Genomic DNA, 23,244 nt, shown 5'->3' with positions numbered 1-23,244 from the left:
TCTCAAACTCTTCTTTTCTTTTTGAGTTTTACTTTCTCTCTCCAGGGAATTTATTTCTTCACCTTTCCATGACATAACCAATGTTAGATGTCTTTTGAGGTCCCCTTCAACTGGTCTTCAAGTTCTCTTTCATTGACGCATTTTTCAAAGCAGCCATATCACTTATTTGCAGTTTACACAATTCTAAGGCTCACTTTGCAATACATTTAGTATGTATTTACCGGGATCTGTAACTTCCTCAAAGGTTTCCATTGCAATTGATCCCTTTGCTCCAGGAAGTCACAGCCTCTGAAAACCTCCAATACAATTATAATCCCTTTGGTACTAGGCTTAAGTAGAGCAGTTAAGTTTAAGCTTCATTAGGGAGCCCCAAGTTCTTTTTCACTATGCAAAGGAATTAAAAGTCTACTCCTAAAGGTATGAAAACTTTGCATTTACAGCTGTTATCACATCACAGTTGTTCACCTCCATCACTCAATGGATCTGCCTTCCTCAGCTTAAGCTTGGTGTGCTATGTGACCTCTGAAGATAAAGCTGTCAATATGGAAGTCTTCTACTCTCTTTATTCCCACATCATGGAAACCTTTTACGATAAGAAGTAAACCGGATTTCCTGATTCTCAAACATCCAATTCAAGAAGGTGTTCAAAATACAGTCCTTGAGTTTTTCTGCATAGCTGAGTCTCCTCTCCATCCCTCAGACAAAATGTCCACACAGGAAATGTGGTTTGATTACCAAAATCTTGTCATTTTATGGTCACCTTTCCTTCTGTATTAGACATTCCTGAGTGTTTATCTTGTTTTCTTCTCAAAAAAAAAAAAAGAGCTTCATTGTAGTTTGACTGTAAGAGATCTTACTTCATGTAAAATGTACCCATTACCGTATTTAATTGGGACCTATTAAAATGTCAATGAACAATCCACCTTGAATTTGACCTGGCATATTCCTGGGTAATGAAGTTTTTAATCCTCTTAAATGTTCCAGGGATTTTCTTCTTGGCTGTATTAACTATAAGCATTTATCTTGAAGTCATGTCTCTGGCCCATATACTCTTCTAGTCCTAGAATTATTTTACATAAAAATATTTAAAAGAACCTAATATAATTTTTCAAACTTTTATATTTTGTTCTTTTTCTCACTCTGCACTGAACTCCAAAATTATTACCTATTCAACATTAATCCCTTAATATATCTATATTTCATAGTCAAATTTAGTCAAATAGAATTAAAATGCATCAATAAAAATCTCTAATAAATACATTAGGAAACAATAATATAAAACTAAGCATACACGTTAAACTAGAGCAAACATGTTTAAATAATTTCTAGGCATTTTACCAAAGTAATTATTTTTACTGTATAAAGTGGAACTTAGTGAAATATATCCAAAGGAAATTTTAATATCTTTATTAATATCATAGACCACTGAAGTAGAATATACCAACATTCCCTTTAAAGTTTTTAATTTAAAAAAGTATTTGAACTTTTGTATGGTCATTTTTTTTTATTATCTGATTATGTCAGAGTGATTAAATAAGCCTGATGATTTTTTTTTAATAGGGGTAAAGTTGTTTTACAATATTGTGTTAGTTTCTACTGTTCAGTGGACTTCCCTGTGCTATATAGCAGGTTCTCATTAGTTATGTATTTTATACATATTTCAGTATAAAAAATGTATATTAGTGTATATATGTCAATCCCAATATCTCAATTCATCCCATCCCCTTCCCCACCCCGATGTCCATACATTTGTTCTCTACATCCTTGTCCCTATTTCTGCCTTGCAAACAAGTTCATTTGTACCATTTTTCTAAATTCCACATATATTCATTAATATACAATATTTATTTTTCTCTTTCTGACCTACTTCACTCTGTATGACAGTCTCTAGGTCCATCCATGTCTCTAAAAATGAACATTGGGATACATGTGTCTTTTTGAATTATGGTTTTCTCTGGATATATGCCCAGTCATATGGTAATTCTCTGGATATTTGCTAGGTCATATGGTAATTATATTTTTAGTTTTTTAAGGAATCACCATGCTATTCTCCATGAAGACAACTTAAAGTCTTCACAGAATAATTGCAAAGTATATAATTCACAATCTTTTTGTTGACAAAACACTACTCACCAAGTATAGTAGGACGTAATCTTATCTCTTTATTCTCAAGTTGGGCAGAACAGTCTCATAGAGGCAGGAGAGGACTTAAGGGAGTATGAAGCATGTGTCACTTGAAAACGTAATTTCCCTCTTCACCAATATCTCCAAATACAGTTGAAAGTCACTGATGTTGTTGCAATTCTGTTGGTGCACTTTACAACTGTTTTTAAAAAGCAATGATGGGAAATGCTCTTAAAATTCCAAATGTTCAAGTATAATTTGCCTGAGTGTGAATTTGATATCTAGACATGTGATAAGGGTACTAGTGACTTAATCTTAGAAGTTACAGGTAACACAGTCTCTCATTGACAGTAGTAAACCCTAGGGAGAAGACAAATATACTATCCAAATTACCTATCCCTCAAAATATAGCTTGTATGGCTCAAAATAAAACACATTATAAAAAACAGGTGTTTTACAAATTCCTTGGCTTAAACAGAGCTTTGATTTACATAGGCAGTCTAACCCAACGGCTCCATCTCGTCTTGAAAGCCCATCGCTTATCTTTTGCTGACTCTGCCAATCTCATGTTCTAATGCATGGCATTTCTTTTAGGACAATAATTAAACTACTACTTAAAATGAATTAATTTAAGCTCCAAACTGAGACATTTATTTATCCCAGGCATTGGAGATTATATTGATATAAATGAAATTTATAAACTTCATCTGTTAAAAGAGACATGTAAACTTAAACGTTAGAAACTATACAAATCTGTATCAGGGAGTAGATGTGGTCAGTGTTCTCTTTTGGGCCTAAATTATCCACTTAAGAGTAGGTAAACAGAGGGACTTCCGGGTAAGATGGCGGAAGAGTAAGACGCGGAGATCACCTTCCTCCCCACGGATACACCAGAAATACAGCTACACGTGGAACAACTCCTACAGAACACCTACTGAATGCTGGGAGAAGACCCCAGACCTCCCAAAAGGCAAGAAACTCCCCACATACCTGGGTAGGGCAAAGCGGAGAGATCCCCACACAGAGGATTGGTGCCGAGCGGCACTCACCAGCCCGAGAGGCTTGTCTGCTCGCCCGCCGGGGCGCGCAGCGCTGGAAGCTGAGGCTCGGGCTTCGGTCAGAGCGCAGGGAGAGGACTGGGGCTGCCGGCGAGAACTCAGCCTGAAGGGGGCTAATGTGCCACAGCTAGCCGGGAGGGAGTCCGGGAAAACTCTGGAACTGCCGAAGAGGCAAGAGACTTTTTCTTCCCTCTTGGTTTCCTGGTGCGCGAGGAGAGGGGATTAAGAGCGCTGCTTAAAGGGGCTCCACAGACGGGCGCGAGTCGCGACTGAAAGCGCGGAGCCCAGTGACAGGCGTGGGACGCTGGGGCTGCTGCTGCCACCGCCAAGAAGCCTGTGTGCGAGCGCAGGTCACTGCCCACACCGCCCTTCCGGGAGCCTGTGCAGCCCGCCACTGCCGGGGTCCCGGGATCCAGGGGTGGCTTCCCTGGGAGAACGCACGGCGAGCCTCGGGCTGGTGCAACGTCACGCCGACCTCTGCCGCTGCGGGCTCGCCCCGCGCTCCGTGCCCCTCCCTCCCGCCTGGCCTGAGTGAGCCAGAGTCCCCGAAGAGGCTGCTCCTTTAACCCTGTCCTGTCTGAGCGAAGAACAGACGCCCTCCGGCGACCTACACGCAGAGGCGGGGCCAAATCCAAAGCTGAGACCCAGGAGCTGTGAGAACAAAGAAGAGAAAGGGAAACCTCTCCCAGCAGCCTCAGAAGCAGCGGATTAAAGCTCCACAATCAACTTGATGTACCCTGCATCTGTGGAATACATGAATAGACAACACATCATCCCAAATTGAGGAGCCCGGAGTCAGTGCTGTGCCTCTGAGGTGGGAGAGCCAACTTCAGGACACTGGTCCACAAGAGACCTCCCAGCTCCACATAATATCAAACGGCGAAAATCTTCCAGAGATCTCCATCTCAACACCAGCACCCAGCTTCACTCAACGACCAGCAAGCTACAGTGCTGGACACCCTAAGCCAAACAACTAGCAAGACAGGAACACAACGCCACCCATTAGCAGAGAGGTGGCCTAAAATCATAAAAAGTCTGCAGACACCCCAAAACACACCACCAGACGTGGACCTGCCCACCAGAAAGACAAGATCCAGCCTCATCCACCAGAACACAGGCACTAGTCCCCTCCACCAGGAAGCCTACACAACCCACTAAACCAACCTTAGCCACTGGGGACAGACACCAAAAACAACAGGAACTACGAACCTGCAGCCTGCAAAAAGGAGACCCCAAACACAGTAACATAAGCAAAATGAGAAGACAGAAAAACACACAGCAGGAGAAGGAGCAAGATAAAAACCCACCAGACCTAACAAATGAAGAGGTAATAGGCAGTCTACCTGAAAAAGAATTCAGAATAATGATGGTAAAGATGATCCAAGATTCTATTTCCCAGATCCAAAATCTTGGAAATAGAATAGACAAAATGCAAGAAACAGTTAACAAGGACCTAGAAGAACTAAAGATGAATCAAGCATCGATTAAAAACACAATAAATGAAATAAAAAATACTCTAGATGGGATCAATAGCAGAATAACTGAGGCAGAAGAATGGATAAGTGAGGTGGAAGATAAAATAGTGGAAATAACTGCTGCAGAGCAAAATAAAGAAAAAAGAATGAAAAGAACAGAGGACAGTCTCAGAGACCTCTGGGACAACATTAAACGCACCAACATTCGAATTATAGGGGTTCCAGAAGAAGAAGAGAAAAAGAAAGGGACTGAGAAAATATTTGAAGAGATTATAGTTGAAAACTTCCCTAATATGGGAAAGGAAATAGTTAATCAAGTCCAGGAGGCACAGACAGTCCCATACAGAATAAATCCAAGGAGAAATACGCCAAGACACATATTAATCAAACTGGCAAAAATTAAACACAAAGAAATCATATTAAAAGCAGCAAGGCAAAAACGACAAATAACACACAAGGGAATCCCCATCAGGATAACAGCTGATCTCTCAGCAGAAACTCTACAAGCCAGAAGGGAGTGGCAGGACATACTTAAAGTGATGAAGGAGAAAAACCTGCAACCAAGATTACTCTACCCAGCAAGGATCTCATTCAGATTTGATGGAGAAATTAAAACGTTTACAGACAAGCAAAAGCTGAGAGAGTTCAGCACCACCAAACCAGCTTTACAACAAATGCTAAAGGAACTTATCTAGGCAAGAAACACAACAGAAGTAAAAGACCTACAATAACGAACGCAAAACAATTAAGAAAATGGGAATAGGAACATACATATCAATAATTACCTTAAATGTAAATGGACTAAATGCTCCCACCAAAAGACACAGAGTGGCTGAGTGGATACAAAAACAAGACCCATATATATGCTGTCTACAAGAGACCCACTTCAGACCTAGAGACACATACAGACTGAAAGTAAGGGGATGGAAAAAGATATTCCATGCAAATGGAAACCAAAAGAAAGCTGGAGTAGCAATTCTCATATCAGACAAAATAGACTTTAAAATAAAGACTACTAGAAGAGACAAAGAAGGACACCACATAATGATCAAGGGATCGATCCAAGAAGAAGATATAACAATTGTAAATATTTATGCACCAAACATAGGAGCACCTCAATACATAAGGCAAATACTAACAGCCATAAAAGGAGAAATCGACAGTAACACACTCATAGTAGGGGACTTTAACACCCCACTTTCACCAATGGACAGATCATCCAAAATGAAAATAAATAAGGAAACACAAGCTTTAAATGATACATTAAACAAGATGGACTTAATTGATATTTATAGGACATTCCATCCAAAAACAACAGAATACACATTTTTCTCAAGTGCTCATGGAACATTCTCCAGGATAGATCATATCTTGGGTCACAAATCAAGCCTTGGTAAATTTAAGAAAATTGAAATTGTATCAAGTATCTTTTCCGACCACAATGCTATGAGACTAGATATCAATTACAGGAAAAGAGCTGTAAAAAATACAAACACATGGAGGCTAAACAATACACTACTCAATAACGAAGTGATCACTGAAGAAATCAAAGAGGAAATTAAAAAATACCTAGAAACAAATGACAATGGAGACACGACGACCCAAAACCTATGGGATGCAGCAAAAGCAGTTCTAAGAGGGAAGTTTATAGCAATACAATCCCACCTTAAGAAACAGGAAACATCTCGAATAAACAACCTAACCTTGCACCTAAAGCAATTAGAGAAAGAAGAACAAAAACATCCCAAAGTTAGCAGAAGGAAAGAAATCATAAAAATCAGATCAGAAATAAATGAAAGGGGCTTCCCTGGTGGCGCAGTGGTTGAGAGTCCGCCTGCCGATGCAGGGGATACGGGTTCGTGCCCCGATCCCGGAAGATCCCACATGCCGCGGAGCGGCTGGGCCCGCGAGCCATGGCCGCGGAGCCTGTGTGTCCGGAGCCTGTGCTCCGCAACGGGAGAGGCCACAGCAGTGAGAGGCCCGCGTACAGCAAAAAAAAAAAAAAAAAAAAAAAAAAAAAAGAAATAAATGAAAAAGAAATGAAGGAAACGATAGCAAAGATCAATAAAACTAAAAGCTGGTTCTTTGAGAAGATAAACAAAATTGATAAACCATTAGCCAGACTCATCAAGAAAAAAAAGGAGAAGACTCAAATCAATAGAATTAGAAATGAAAAAGGAGAAGTAACAACTGACACTGCAGAAATACAAAAGATCATGAGAGATTACTATAAGCAACTCTATGCCAATAAAATGGACAACCTGGAAGAAATGGACAAATTCTTAGAAATGCACAACCTGCCGAGATTGAACCAGGAAGAAATAGAAAATATGAACAGACCAATCACAAGCACTGAAATTGAAACTGTGATAAAAAATCTTCCAACAAACAAAAGCCCAGGACCAGATGGCTTCACAGGCGAATTCTATCAAGCATTTAGAGAAGAGCTAACACCTATCCTTCTGAAACTCTTCCAAAATATAGCAGAGGGAGGAAAACTCCCAAACTCATTCTACGAGGCCACCATCACCTTGATACCAAAACCAGACAAGGATGTCACAAAGAAAGAAAACTACAGGCCAATATCACTGATGAACATAGATGCAAAAATCCTCAACAAAATACTAGCAAACAGAATCCAACAGCACATTAAAAGGATCATACACCATGATCAAGTGGGGTTTATTCCAGGAATGCAAGGATTCTTCAATATACGCAAATCAATCAACGTGGTACACCATATTAACAAATTGAAGGAGAAAAACCATATGATCATCTCAATAGATGCAGAGAAAGCTTTCGACAAAATTCAACACCCATTTATGATAAAAACCCTGCAGAAAGTAGGCATAGAGGGAACTTTCCTCAACATAATAAAGGCCATATATGACAAACCCACAGCCAGCATCGTCCTCAATGGTGAAAAACTGAAACCATTTCCACTAAGATCAGGAACAAGACAAGGTTGCCCCCTTTCACCACTCTTATTCAACCTAGTTTTGGAAGTTTTAGCCACAGCAATCAGAGAAGAAAAGGAAATAAAAGGAATCCAAATTGGAAAAGAAGAAGTAAAGCTGTCACTGTTTGCAGATGACATGATACTATACATAGAGAATCCTAAAGATGCTACCAGAAAACTACTAGAGTTAATCAATGAATTTGGTAAAGTTGCAGGATACAAAATTAATGCACAGAAATCTCTGGCATTCCTATATACTGATGATGAAAAATCTGAAAGTGAAATCAAGGAAACACTCCTATTTACCATTGCAACAAAAAGAATAAAATATCTAGGAATAAACCTACCTAAGGAGACAAAAGACCTGTATGCAGAAAATTATAAGACACTGATGAAAGAAATTAAAGATGATACAAATAGATGGAGAGATGTACCATGTTCTTGGATCGGAAGAATCAACATTGTGAAAATGACTCTACTACCCAAAGCAATCTACAGGTTCAATGCAATCCCTATCAAACTACCACTGGCATTTTTCACAGAACTAGAACAAAAAATTTCACAATTTGTATGGAAACACAAAAGACCCCGAATAGCCAAAGCAATCTTGAGAACGAAAAATGGAGCTGGAGGAATCAGGCTCCCTGACTTCAGACTATACTACAAAGCTACAGTAATCAAGACAGTATGGTACTGGCACAAAAACAGAAAGATAGATCAATGGAACAGGATGGAAAGCCCAGAGTTAAACCCACGGACATATGGTCACCTTATCTTTGATAAAGGAGGCAGGAATGTACAGTGGAGAAAGGACAGTCTCTTCAATAAGTGGTGCTGGGAAAACTGGATAGGGACATGTAAAAGTATGAGATTAGATCACTCCCTAACACCATACACAAAAATAAGCTCAAAATGGATTAAAGACCTAAATGTAAGGCCAGACACTATCAAACTCTTGGAGGAAAACATGGGCAGAACACTCTATGACATAAATCACAGCAAGATCCTTTTTGACCCACCTCCTAGAGAAATGGAAATAAAGACAAAAATAAACACATGGGACCTAATGAAACTTCAAAGCTTTTGCACAGAAAAGGAAACCATAAACAAGACCAAAAGACAACCCTCAGAATGGGAGAAACTATTTGTAAATGAAGCAACTGACAAAGGATTAATCTCCAAAATTTATAAGCAGCTCATGCAGCTCAATAACAAAAAAACAAACAACCCAATCCAAAAATGGGCAGAAGACCTAAATAGACATTTCTCCACAGAAGATATACAGACTGCCAACAAACACATGAAAGGATGCTCAACATCTTTACTCATTAGAGAAATGCAAATCAAAACTATAATGAGATATCATCTCACACCAGTCAGAATGGCCATCATCAAAAAATCTAGAAACAATAAATGCTGGAGAGGGTGTGGAAAAAAGGGAACACTCTTGCACTGCTGGTGGGAATGTGAATTGGTACAGCCGCTATGGAGAACGGTATGGAGGTTCCTTAAAAAACTACAAATAGAACTACCATATGACCCAGCAATCCCACTACTGGGCATATACCCTGAGAAAACCATAATTCAAAAAGAGACATGTACCAAAATGTTCATAGCAGCCCTATTTACAATAGCCCGGAGATGGAAACAACCTAAGTGTCCATCATCGGATGAATGGATAAAGAAGATGTGGCACATATATACAATGGAATATTACTCAGCCATAAAAAGAAATGAAATTGAGCTATTTGTAATGAGGTGGATAGACCTAGAGTCTGTCATACAGAGTGAAGTAAGTCAGAAAGAGAAAGACAAATACTGTATGCTAACACATATATATGGAATTTAAGAAAAAAAAATGTCATGAAGAACATAGGGGTAAGACAGGAATAAAGACACAGACCTACTAGAGAATGGACTTGAGGATATGGGGAGGGGGAAGGGTAAGCTGTGACAAAGTGAAAGAGCGGCATGGACATATATACACTACCAAACGTGAGGTAGATAGCTAGTGGGAAGCAGCCGCATAGCACAGGGAGATCAGCTCGGTACTTTGTGACCGCCTGGAGGGGTGGGATAGGGAGGGTGGGAGGGAGACGCAAAAGGGAGGGGATATGGAAACATATGTATATGTATAACTGATTAAATTTGTTATAAAGCAAAATATTAAAAAATTAAAAAAAAAAGAGTAGGTAAACAGAAGACAAACTAAAACTTTCAGATTCTAGAGTACCAGTTCTTGTATTATTGCTATGTACTGTCAATTACATGCATGTAATGTATTCTCAAAAAGTTCCTATAACTTTTTTTTGCACACTCCTAACTTGCAGTGTGGATTTTGGAACTGAATTTTAGGCAGATAATCCATTACAGTGATTTAAAATGTTGGTTTTAATGCAATGCAAGCCTGGGTTTCAGAATCACATCTTTACCAATTATTAGTTTTATACCCTTGGTTAAGTAAAATTTTCTGTTCTTCCTTTTCCTCACTTATAACTTCAGGATATCAACAGCAGCATCACAGGGTTGTTTAGTATTAAGTAAGATAACAAGAGTAGAGATCCTTGCTCATAGTAAGGACTCAGCGAGTGGTACTTATTTTTGTTGTGATTATTTTATTTATAATCTTTACAGAGTTTTTCTAGAGGTGAAAATTAAAGGAAACAAACGATAGAATGTCAGTTGTACTGGAAATGCACTAAACTAAAATCAGAACATAGGGTGTTAGTTTTGACTCCAAGAAGAACTTACAGGTTCATTCAATGACTCTGTAGAAATCAGTTAAACTGGGCTTTTTTTGTTTCCTGATTTGTAGAATAGGATGATGATATTTGAGCCCCCAACTCAGTTAGTTGTGAGGATAGTAAAATAACATGTGGGAATTTGTGTTGAGAAGTATCAATATCCATCATATTTAGTCTCAAATACAAAAATGCTTAGAATTGATGTGAAACCAGTTATATTATCAGTATTTTAAAGTTATGTATACACACATGAAAGAACATAATGTATGTAATATATATATAAAGTTTAAATTTGTAATAGTAAAATTATGAGAGCACCCAACCAGAAAAACAGAGCATTACTGTTGCAGCTTCCTGTGTGCCGTGTTTCCATAACCCTCTCCTGGCTTGCCTCCAGAGATGAGGCATCATGATTTTGATTTTATGCTTATTGTTATCTTGTGCATGTATTTATTACCATGAATAATACATTTAAAATTTTATTAAAATGATAACACACTTTGGGCGTTCTCTGTGACTTTAAAAGAAACTGCTTTATTATGATGTAATTCATGTAGTATAAATTCACCTATTTAAAGTGTATAATTCAATAGTTTTTAGTATAGTCAGATTTGTGCAACCATGGACACAAACTAATTTTAGAACATTTTAATCACTTCCCAAAGAAACCCTGTACTCATTAACACTCACTCCCTATACCTCCTCAGAGCCCCTAGCCCTGTGCAATCACTAATCTATGTTCTGTGTGACTCGCTTTACTCATTATTATGCTTATGAAATGTATCTATGTTGATGTAAGTAACATTAATTTATTTTCATTGTTGATTTTCTTTGCTTAATCTATGAACTACTGGGAGAGATGTATTAAAATCTCCACTGATTATGATTGATTTTTCAATTTTGAAGCCACATTATTAAGGACATACACATTTAGAATGATTAGATTCCTGGTGATTTGAAAGTTTTATTTTCATATAGTGATCAATATCTCTTGAAGTGCTTTTTGCTTTAAGCCCTCTTTTATTTGCTATTAATAGAGCTATATCAAAGTTTTTTCTGACTAATGTATGCCTAAATATCTTTTTTTACACTTTTACTTATGTTTAGGTGTGTTTCTTATAAAGAGTATATTGGCTGGTATTTATTAGATTTTGAAAAACATATTTTTCTTTTGAGAGCATTTCAGAGTAGAGATTTAATCAACTTATAGATGTATACATACGGCTGTGTATGGATCTACATATATTTATCTTAGGTTTTCTAGCCTGGCTTATGTTGGCATACCTGGTCAGTAGGGAACATAATAAAAAGGTTTTTGGGTGGTTGATGTACTAGCCTTTGCTGAGAATATTTTTATATCTCATCAAAGCAGATGTCTAATCAAAGGAGAGCTAATGGTATTAGTTTAATTCATTTCCCAATTTAATCTCAAAATGGAAACCCTGAATATAAATGTTTCACAAACTGGAAGCACACAATTTCTAGTGCTTCCTGTAAACCCTGGAACAGTACTAAGAAACAAATTTAAGTTGTCTAGGCAACTTGTTAGAGGCAAAATATGTGGATGTCAGAGGCCAAGTGTGTGTATTAATAATACAAACACATTTGACTATAAATGCTATTTTAAGCTAAGGTTTCCAGACTTCTGAGCAAAACTCAGTTTGTGTAAACAAAAATGGAAGTTTCTGAAAGCAAGTCAGGATATACACTCTTAAAATTAAGAATCATATTCCAAAGAATTTTGAGTCCACATTGCTTCACTGAAGAATAATTACTACCAGCAAGAAAGTTCTAGAATCAGACAGATCCAGGTTAGAGCCTGGAGTCATCTTTTATCACACTTTGGGCATTGTTGGCTTCTTTCCACATCTGTAAAATGGGGACAATAAGGATATTTATCTCATCAGTTTCACATTTTAATTTTTAAAAAAAATACTCTTTATTATTTTATTACTAAAATTTATAGATTATTAACTCTGTGCCAAACATACTACTAAATGTTTGTCTTGAGTTATTGGATTTAATCTCACCCAAATTCATGGGTATGTACCAGTATTGTCCCCATTATTCAGATGAAGCAATAGAGCTAGGACTGAAACTCTAATTTCTTAAAGCTATGCAGTGCTATCTCATAGTACTATTGATATTATATCCTGGTTTTCTTCCTAATCCCATGAACTCTTTAATTATATCTCTTCTAATAGCTTCTCTTTTACTTGCTAACTATAGACATTTCTTAAACTCCCAGCCCTTTATCCTCTTTCTCCTTGTCTTATGATCTTATCTAAATCCATGTCTTCAGCATTCTCCATTATTGTTCTTAGATTTACATCTCCAGACTTGAGGGCCCTACTGTATTTCAGATTCTTATTTTCAGCTACCTGCTGAATAGAGCTACCTTGATGTCTTCATACACTTCCAAGTCATTATGTCAGATCCTAAACTCATCTTTCCTCACAAAACTACTCCTTCTTCTGGCTAGGATATTGCTATTCTCCTAATTACTTGCGTATGAAACCTAAGAAACTTCTTAAGATGTGTTCTTCTTGGAGAGTAACACTCAGCCATTTGTGAGCCCTCCTTTATCGCCTCCACTGGTGCGTCTCTCGTTTCTCCTCCACTTTCTAGTTCTGCATCTATTCTGGCTTATAACATCATTTCCTGGGCTATCTTCAGTAGTTCTTGACTCATCCCCCTCATCTATTAGCTTCTCTTCTTTTGATCCAATCAATGTACAACTTCCAGATGGCTTTATCCTAAAGCCCATCTCTAATCATTTAAAAGAAAGCGAAAGAACAAAAGCAATCTGTGAACACTACAGGGTCCTTTTACCTACCTACCAACTTTAGATCAATATTTTACAAGGACTCTTTTAAACCATCAAGACCATTCATAATTTGAATCAAACTCATCTTTCTAGGCTAGTCTTCCACAAGCTCTTTTTGGAAGTAGCCCACTCAGCTGGTAAACTAGACTATTTCCATTTCTTAAAAATATCTTGTTTTTTATTAAAAAAAAATGTGTCACATGGTTTTCTAATCTGCTCTCTCTCTTTTCCTTTCTCTATTACCTAGCCTTACCCAAATAAATATCTGACATTATTACCTCCTTTCTAATAGGAAGGTATATATCTTTTATGGAGTATAGTTCACTTAATTTGTTTTCTGTGGTCATGTCTTATCTATTAAGTTGTGATGGAGAAGAGAGCTAACATTTAATGAGGACTCCAACGGAGCAAGCACAGTATCTTCTCAAGAACTGTATGTGACAGCATTAATTTCATTCTACAGAGAGGGAGGCCCAGAAAGGTCTAGTAACTGTTGATGTTTTGAATTCTACTTTGAAAAAATTCTGATAAAATTTAATCTCCAGGCCAGGATTCCACGTATTGAAAGAAGAATGATTCCTTAGGTCTTGCCACAGCACGCTTGTTTCTTATTTGACTTTTTGTCATGACGACATTTGCAGTGGTGAGACTGAACTGTGACTGAAAACTTGCCTATTTCACTTTGTTCTAATTTTCCTAGCATTACTGAGGAGTGACTTCTTGCCCTTTCTTATAACAATTCCAATTCAATGAGGAAAATTTTTACAGTTCTGTAAATATCACTTTGATATATTATGTTTTGTAGGAAAGCACATTTACGTTGCTGTTCATAGCATAGTTGTTTGAGGTTTTTAAATGCCAACTAGAGACATAGAAAAGAGACTTTTCCTGGAGAAAACACCAAGCCTCAAATTCAGCACTGAGAAATTTTCAGAATTCTTACGTGTTACTGTGAAGAATGAAGATGTTATTTGATGAATGAACATAGAGCTCCAGCTTGCTTATTTACTGGCTCACAGGAGAAAGGATGGGTCGACATTTGAATAAAAGAAGGAGTGGTTCTGTACTTTACTTCCTTTATAATCTACATACAAGGTCATCTGGAACATTATACAGTAGGTAAGAATCAAAATAGAATCCCCTGGGAAATAGCAATTTCTATATATCTTGGTAAATAATGATTAATGAAAGTATATATTGCAGATGTGAACATTTTACAGGTAGATCATAACAGTCTATTTCATAATCTAGAAAGAACAACAAGTTCAGGAAAATTAAGTTTTTGCAACAAACATTTAGATACTCAGCATGGCTTAAGATTTTTCTCAAATTATTGTTGCAATATAATCAGTCTAGTTGACATATTAATGATAAATAAATTATACAAATAGCTGTTATCTATCACATAGAGATTGTTTCTATGGTATTTTTGGAATTTAAATGTCAGCAGTTGTGGTAGCTTCAAGCAAGCATGGGCTGTGGATGTCAGCATGGAAATGTTGATAATTAAAGTCTCATCATAGTATAAGGTTTACTGTTCCTACCATCATTTAGGAAAAAAGTGAAATGATTTAATTTTCACTGACATTGTTTTTCTATTCTTTATTGTTTTCCCAAAACAGCATAGCATATGATCCAAAAACACAAAATAAAGAGAACAAAAAAACCCGGTTTAACTGGCTGTTGCTGACATTTTGCCTTTTCTCAGAAAGCAGCCTTGATTAAGAACAACTCAAAGGCACTTTTGGTGAGCACTCTGTCCACAAATAAAGACATCCCAATGTTAGCAATTTTATATGTTATAGTTGGTCCTGAGAGGAAAAACCCAGGGTGATATTTGTGCTCATTACATACTTGTGAAAGAGTATGATCTAAAGCTAAAGAGTCATGAACCATGTGAAGTTGACATGTCTTTGAATGAGATTATTTATCACTGTGCATTCACATGTGTGGTGAATCCATTTTAAAACAAGAGAACCCCATAGAAGGACAAAGACATTATTTTTTTTAAGCTGTTAGCAGGTAAGTTGACAAGATTAGTGTGGAAGCTTCTATCATTGGTCCTTTCCCATTCTTATTTTTTCCTTGTGTTATTTCATTCTCAACCGTGACTTCAACTATCACCTATACACTGATACTCCTAGAATGCCAACTAAGATTTCAAATCATTCTCTGTCCTGAACTCCAAACTGCTATATTCAATTACAGGCATCCCTCATTTTATCGCACTTTATTTTAGTGCACTTCACAGATACTGCATTCTTTGAAATTGAAGATTGTGACAAATCTGCATTGTCAAATGATAGTTAGCATTATTTAGCAATAGGGTATTTTTTAGTTAATATACGTACATTTTTTTAGACATAATGCTATTGCACACATAATAGACTATAATATAGTGTAAACATAACTTTTATATGCTTTTTGGGGAAGCCAAAAAAATTCACGTGACTCACTTTATTGAAATACTCACTTTATTGCAACTGTCTGGAACTGGATATCGCTAAGGTATGCCTGTACTGTACTGTATTAGTTATCTACTGCTGTGTAACAATTACCTGAAACTTAAGGGCATAAAACAACAAACTTTAATTACCTCACATTTTCTGGGAGTCAGGCATCTGGGCCTAGCTTAGCGGGGTCTTCTGACTGAGGGTCTCTTGCAGAAAACAAGGCTGCAATCACTTGTAGGCCTTGACTCTGCACTCATCTAAAGGCTCAACTGAAGGCGGCTTTGCTTCCAAGAGCACTCTCATGATTGTTTCCAGGATTCACTTCTATGAAGCTGTTGACCTGAGGCCTCTCTCAGTGTCTTGCCCCCATAGGCCTCTCCATTGGACAGCTCATAGTTTGGAAGCTGGCTTCCCTCTGAGCAAGAGAGTGAGAGAAGAGCAAGCAACAAGCCAGTCTTATTAAAATATAATCTTGGGGGGCTTCCCTGGTGGCGCAGTGGTTGAGAGTCCACCTGCCGATGCAGGGGACACGGGTTCGTGCCCCAGTCTGAGAAGATTCCACATGCTGTGGAGCGGGTAGGCCCGTGAGCCATGGCCGCTGAGCCTGTGCGTCCAGAGCCTGTGCTCTGCAACGGGAGAGGCCACAACAGTGAGAGGTCCGCGTACCGCAAAAAAAAAAAAAAAAAAAAAAAGTCTTGGAAGTGTCATCCCATCACTGTTGCCATATTCTCTTCATTAGGAGTAAATCATTTGGTCCAGTCCCCCCTCAGGTGAAGGGATTACTCAAGGGCCTGAATACCAGGAAGTGGAGCATCCAGGGCCATCGTAGAGGTAGCCTAACACACGTATGAACCGAACATTTCTTTCCAGTGTATCACAGGTACTTGAAACTCAACATGTCCAGAAGTGACTTCATTGTTATTGCTCCTAAAACTGCTTCTCCTTCTGTGATCTCTATTTTGAATATAAGTTGCAGATTGTGATCTATATAGTTTCTATTTCTGTGTGTAGGTGTGTGTGTGTGTGCCTTTTGGTGTGCATGTTTATTAAAGTTTTTTAAAATTAATTCATTGTTTTTGACTGAAGGGCTGGTTGATGTAAACTTATAGTATTAGTACAGAGATCCTGGAGCCAGAGTGTGAGAAGGGAGCACAGCCTAGGTGTATAATTCCAGGAGACTTCATGCTCAGTGAATTTATGTTGAAAGATCAAATATCTATACTCTGTCTGGGCTGGCTTTTTTTCCCCAAATGTGTGGCATGATGATATCTGACCTCCTTATTGATATTGCTTTCACTCTCATGTCTGGTGCAAGCCCACCGCCGTTCAACTAGGTGAGGCTTATAGAACCTGTCTGTCCAGCACACTGCTGTGGAATTCTAGTGGGGAGAATGAACCAGGAAGAGTGGATCCAATTTGTACTAGGACGTTCTCTCAACTCCAGCTCTTATATTTTCAAATTATAGGGATCAAAATTGCCTCTTCTTGCTTCCTTCATTTCTTAAGCAAAGAAGTTATGACATATTTTGAAACTAATTGCACTACAATATTGTAGTTATTTCTCATTAAGTTTTTGAAATATGGGTAATATTTTCAAGTACTGATCCCTATTTTTATATTATATTACAAATTTCCTTTGGGATCTGGAATGGGTTGGAGGTGAGGTGAGTTAGAAGTCTAGGTTCACCTGGTTATTTTACAGTTTTTTGTTTTTTTTTTGCATTACGCGGGCCTCTCACTGTTGTGGCCTCTCCCGTTGTGGAGCACAGGCTCTGGACACGCAGGCTCAGCGGCCATGGCTCACGGGCCCAGCCGCTCTGCTGCATGTGGGATCTTTCCAGGCCGGGCACGAACCCGTGTCCCCTGCATCGGCAGGCGGACTCTCAACCACTGTGCCACCAGGGAAGCCCTACAGAGTTTTTTTAAAATTACTTTCTCTCTTGCCTTGACAACAAAAGGGATTTTATTATATAATCTATTCTACTATAGGTTTAATAACATTTTGAAAATTTTTCCTGTCAAAAACTATTACCTTCAAGTTCCTCCTTCTTCAACCATTTACTTGTTTTTTCTAAAGAACTATAGTAGCTTAGTGAAAACTAACGTTGCTTTATATCAGTAGATTGCATTTCAAAAAACAGCTCTATGCCTATAACTTCCTTGTCATGGAGGTAAAGTTAATTTAATTGTGTTATCTGTTGTTTTTTCTGGAAGATTTCTGAGAGTTGGGGCATATCTTGGCAAGTCTCTGGTTCTCAGAAAGTTGCTACTTGTATGATCAAGGCCATGTATATTAACCATGTTTTATACATATATACTTATGGTTTTCCCAAAATTTTGGTTAGAGATGCAGTTTTTGTACATCTGCTAAAAGATTATTTGAGATGGGAATGCTCTGTAATTTTTCTTCAATAAGTAACAAAATAGAGTTTATAGAGTGTTTGCTATTTCCTTGTCATTCCTGAGCACAAATTCGGTACCATAAAGACCAAATGGTCCCAATGATTCCACCTTTCAATTTATTTAGAGAAAAGCCTTTTCAAAGATTGTATCTCACATAGCAAGTATCAGCTAGGGGTGCCTAAATGTTCACACTCGTCTTGCTATTCTTTATTATTTGTAAAAGTTTCTTTAGATAGTCAGAGCCACTCTTTTCATTTTTCTCCTATTAAATGCTTAACTTTTACTTTGTTATTCTCTTTTCTGAAACTGAATAAACATGTCATGGATATCAATTACATCAAGATCTTCACTTGCTGCAAACCATTGCAAACATTGATTTTGCTTTTATGCCTCTAGTATATGTCTGGACGAATTTGTCTATATTCCTGGCTTGGCATTTCTGCCACTTCCTATACTTGTCAGTTGTCTGAGCCATTTAGTAGATTACTTTGCTGTCCCCATTTTTCTCAAGTACATCATCAACTGGCAACAGACAACCTTTGCAAGGCTACTGTCAATCTGAGTGCTTTTGCTGTTCTGCATTCAGCCTTTACCACATTATTACCAAAAAATATACAAATTATTTTTGTCAACATTTTATATTTTAGGGACAGCAGATTGGTTACATTTCTATTCATACTCTCTCTTTTCCTTCAGTGAGTACTTCTGTTTATTACAGGAACATTTCTGTGGCTTAGGTCAAACTTCAAGTGGGTTCTCAGCGCTTCCAGGTAATATCCACAGTATTTCCCAGTCAATTCACTCTAACGTTCTTAAAGTAGACTCAGCTGATGACTTTGCTTTTTATTTCACCGAGAATATATTAGTGAGAAGAAAACTTTATCCTCCTGCCAACAACTTTACCACATACATACCTATGTATCTGTATACTCTATGTTTCCTCCTGCTACAAAGCATTGAACAGTCCTATTCTTACTGAGGGCACTATACTTACATATTTGATCTCATTCAATTTCTTCTACTCAAGGACTTTTGCTCCTGCAAATATATTACCTCTTTTCTGCATCATCAAAATTTTCCTATTAAAGGATTATTCCCACTAGCTTGCAAACACAATATAATATTTTCCATGCAAAACAAACAACATACACATAATTAATAGAGGGCTGGTTACCCTCATTTTTCAATCGTTCTAATTTTACTTCAGTTAGACATTAAAATTAAACATATTGCCAACACATATGCATTAACAAGGTCACTTAATGGAATATCATGGCCCCAACTTTTTTCTATGCACTGTATATATAAATTCTAAACATAGATCACATTCTGTTAAAAGATTGACCAAGAACACATTTATATTATTAGATTATCACCAAAAGGAAAATATATTTAAAATTCACACAATTTCTAGATTCCTAAATCTAGGACTAGAGTTTGAGAAACATTTCAAAAGAGGGTGGGGAATTAACTCCAAAGCTTGGGTCAGCAACAAATCTGGATTTATTTGCCCTGAGTGCCCTTGAGCACATTTTCCTCATGGATATAGAGAAGAGGACTGCTCATGGATTTGCATATTCAGGATCTAGCCAAATGTTCTTATATATTTTCATTATCAATGTACAGTATTAAAAATGACCCTTTTATACATCTTTAGGTCATGACTGTCACTGACAAATATAATATAATCATTCAAATGGAATCAGACCTTGTGATCATTCCACTAAGTACAGCAGTTAGTGTGGTATAATAGATAAAGCAGAGAAAACAAAGCACAACACTCAGGAGGCTGAGTGCATACAGGCTTTATGTTCTTTGCAAAATTGTTTTTGTCCTTTACAAAATTGTTTTCCTTCTCTACAGATTGACAGTGTTCGACTAGATGATCCATATGCTCTTTTTCACTCTGAAACTCAAGGAATATTTTTTTTGGCCAACAATATTTAAAACTAACCTTTTATTTTCAGCTCTTCTAGTTACATTTCAGAACACCGTTATAAGTGTTTAATATGGATTATGTAAAATTAATCCTCACAACAACCCTTTGAATTTTGGTACAATTAATATCACAGATAAAGACACTGACAATTAAAAAGCTACTTAAAATGCTCAGAGGATCTCAGTTGGTAAGCGGTGGAGCTTACCTGGCCATCTGACACAAAAGCTGAGATCTCTTAACCATCTCATAAGACTACCTCTCCCAAAGAGTGGGCAGAATTGTAGAGTGAATTATAATATAAGTAGAATGAAATACTGTTTAATGAATATCTGTGGTGGGATTAAATTTTGAGACTTTATAAACCTGGTAATTTCCTTACTCTTAGTCTTAAGAGGCAAGCATTTCTTCAGGGCAATGATTATGTAGACTATAGACAATGAGCCAGATTTTTGGCTTCTGAATATCTAAATTGACTTTTTAAAACTATAGTGAGTTAATTAGTTTTTGAGTCAGACATTTGTGATATGTAAGAGCCAGGATTTTAAACTTTTAAACAGTTAGGTTCCTGGGAGTATTGAAATGAAGTTCATGTCTTTATCAATGGATTTAAAAGGGCATGAGAACCAGTCTACATCTTACTCAGAAATTAGGAGGTACCGTAGCCTAGACAGAGAAGAAGAGTCAGAAAGGAAGGAAGGGAGCTAGAGCTGAGGAAAAGGGATCTATGACCTATTCTCCTGAGTCTGAAAATCTTGGGGAAGGAGCAAGTGATAGAAGCCCCAAATAACTCTTCTAGGGAACTAGAGAGTAGTGGAGATGTAGGTTGATATTTTTGGCTGGAACCCTGGGAGTGTCAGCCTCTCAGAAGATCCTCATGGAATGGTGATATGTATGAAATAGATATCTAGAGTGAATATGCCTCCATAGAAGAACCAGGGGGTCGGAGGCAAACTCCACAAATTTCTGAACTTGTGTCAACATGGAAGAACACTTCATTTTTCCTGTGCCGTCACAGAGTGTGTGGAAGTTAGGTAAGAGGGACTTTAATTTGGGGGTAGACTCAAGTTTAGGATAAGGAGAATGCAGAGTAAAAGGGCATCAAATAGAGGGACCGGGAAAGGTGGATGGTGATAACCTGATGTCAGAAGAAATACAGAACTATCAGTCAATATGGAGGAGGTTATAGAATAACAAGTAACTGACTTCCCAATTACCATGTATGTACTTGAGGAAGTCAAATGTGTTTCAGAGAAAAGAGGAAGGGGTGTCAGATCCTGAAGTGACTGCATCCATCTTGAACTGACTGAAAACATTTTGGCAATTGAATTAAATCTATTATGTTTGAGAAACTGACTAGGAAAACTGGAGTTAACTGAGTTAAGTTTTCTATCATCATGTGGAAGAAGGGCTTGAAATAGAAACTGAGTTCGGTTTGGAAAATATAAAGCAGTTAAATATTTCCTGTATTTTCAGATAAGTAGACTAACAACATCATAGTAAAGAAGGAAGACTATATTGAGAAATTAGGGAAAACTTCTCAGAGGATTTCGGTTCTGAATTGGGCCTTGAAATGTGAGTAGATTAGACAAAAGAATATGGGAGAGAGGCAGGGGTGGAAACTGTATACCAGCTGCAGACAATATGAACAAAGAAGGCACATAGTTGTGAAAATTGTCTTCAGGGACCAGTGTGACTAGAGCATAGGGCTTTTGGAGGGCATAGCAGGATATATAACAAGAAAAGTTGTTTGATCATGAATGGAAAAGAACACTATTCTTATGAGTTTGGATATTTTCCTACTTGCAGACAATGAGAGGCTGTTGAAAGATTTTGAGCAGGGAAGAGATATAAATTGCATGCATTTTCATAAGTTACTCTTCTAAGTACCATGCTGGTTTATCCAACTTCCTACTTGACATTCCCACTTGGATGTCTCACAGACAGGTAAACTAAACCAGTTTAAGGGTAAATTCTTGACTTCCTTCCATATCTTCTCTCTCGGGCTTCTCTATTCCAGGAAATGGCACTTCCTTTCCTTTACATGTTCATGCCACAATGCCCTTGTTCCAGTTACCCCTCTATATTTAGCTTTTTTTTTTCTATTGTGCCAACATTACTAGCAAAACAGATTTCAAATATGCACACTTATCTACATCTTCCCTGCCTTCACTTCTAGCCCAAGTCACCAGCTCTCATCTGGATCCTTGCAACTGACTCTAACCTAGTTTTCTCCATCTTCTACTCTTGCCTCTTTCAATCCATTTTTCCCATGACAGCAAGAATATTTCTAAAGCCAAAGTAAGCTCATGCATGCTCTGCTTAAATTCCTTCAGTCTCTCCTTATGACCCTTAGAAAGAATCTCAAATCAACATTACCAACAGGCCCTGTGTTATATGCCCCTTGCATACCTTTCCGGTGGCATCTCTTGCCTCTCCTTACTTTACCCTTTAATCTTCAGCTATACCGACTTTCTTCCAGTTGCTGAAATGAATTAAGCTCTTTCCTAGCTGATGGTATTTTCACATATTCCTCTCCTCCAACTCTCTTTCTGGTAACTTTAAACATCCTTTGGTTTCAATTAATATCATTCCTAGAGAATTCTGCTTTGAATCGCAATTCAAATTAAGACCTTGTTTTAACGTTCATCACATCATTTCCTTTTTTACACCACAGCTTATACTTATATATTAATTTATTTGCTGATTTAATGTTTGGCTCCCCTGTTAGATTATAAACTCCATAATCATATCTATTCTGTTTTTTGATCAATCACTAGCTGCTATCCCAAGGATTGGCACAAGTAGGTTCTTCTTAAAACTTGATGAATAAGTGAATAAAGGAATGACAGTCCATGATATGAAAGCCAGGTATCGAGTTTGAAGAAAGAAAATCTGTTTAAAAAACTTGGTAATAAAAAATAGTGAAAGTTGGAATTTGGTGCAATTGTATGTTATAGAAAAGCAAGATAAAAATTTATCATTTTCGGGCTTCCCTGGTGGTGCAGTGATTGAGAGTCCGCCTGCCGATGCAGGGGACACGGGTTCATGCCCCGGTTCGGGAAGATCCCACATGCCGCGGAGCGGCTGGGCCCGTGAGCCATGGCTGCTGAGCCTGCGCGTCCGGAGCCTGTGCTCCGCAACGGGAGAGGCCACAACAGTGAGAGGCCCGCGTACAGCAAAAAAAAAAAAAAAAAAAAAAAAAAATTATCATTTTCATTTCATGAGGTAGGTGGTCCTAGACAAACACAGCGGCTCCACACTC

This window comes from Mesoplodon mirus, assembly GCF_964341445.2.
Source record: "Mesoplodon mirus genome assembly, chromosome: 2".
NCBI classification, from domain to species: domain Eukaryota; kingdom Metazoa; phylum Chordata; class Mammalia; order Artiodactyla; family Ziphiidae; genus Mesoplodon; species Mesoplodon mirus.
The sequence above is the reverse complement of the archived record's forward strand: the minus strand, read 5'-3'. Positions refer to the sequence as shown.